Source organism: Penaeus monodon, chromosome 22, assembly GCF_015228065.2.
Source record: "Penaeus monodon isolate SGIC_2016 chromosome 22, NSTDA_Pmon_1, whole genome shotgun sequence".
Taxonomy (NCBI): Eukaryota; Metazoa; Arthropoda; class Malacostraca; order Decapoda; family Penaeidae; genus Penaeus; species Penaeus monodon.
This window is the reverse complement of record NC_051407.1, coordinates 10,468,291-10,468,967: the sequence shown is the minus strand read 5'-3', so window position 1 is coordinate 10,468,967 and position 677 is coordinate 10,468,291. Positions and strand designations below refer to the sequence as shown.

Below are 677 nucleotides of genomic sequence, written 5' to 3'. Positions count from 1 at the left end.
GGGGGGGGGTAGGGTTGCTTCATGTGATTTATATTTGATTTTTTGGAGTGTGTCCAGAGATGGTCAGTTTCATGGTTATGGGCAACGATGCACATTACTTTTACTCTATTTCTTTTTGATGAATGTGTTACTGATGTCCCAAATGAGTTTAATATTTTCCTACTCTCTTATCCTGGTGTGTTACTTGGATTATTTTCGTTGTTAGAGAGTTATTACGGCAAGTTGCTAGGCTGCGTACTGACGTTTTTTTGTTGCCGTTGAATCTCCCACTGTTCCTGTGGATTTATGCTCCTGCTAGCGTCGTTATTGTATGTTATACCGATCATTAAAAAAAAACGCAAAGGCTCCATCGTGACGTCACTCCTCCGCAGACTCCGCAGACCACGACCCTGCCAACATTAATCCGACTGGCAATCCCCATCGTCTGATAAGGCCGTCAAAACATTTCTTCAGCGATAAGACAATCCATCTCCTTTGCTTGTCTCATATCTTATCACTCTAAGCTTAAGTCTGAGTGACGTTCGCTGGCGCCGGACACCGCACAGAACTAAAGCGTTGGCACTGAAGAGCTCTTTAAGTTTTGAAAAGAATTTCCCCTTCTCTTTGCACACAAAAAATACATCCTTGAATAAATAAGTACACAAATGGATAAATATAGATCGACAAATAAGTAAATC

General features: G+C 41.4%; 1 protein-coding gene across 1 annotated transcript in view; it reads right to left on the bottom strand.

Annotated features, from left to right (window-relative positions):
• LOC119586933 (glycerol-3-phosphate acyltransferase 3-like) overlaps positions 1 to 677 on the bottom strand; it is a gene marked incomplete in the record, with an annotated part of 80,451 nt that overhangs the window by 67,059 nt on the left and 12,715 nt on the right.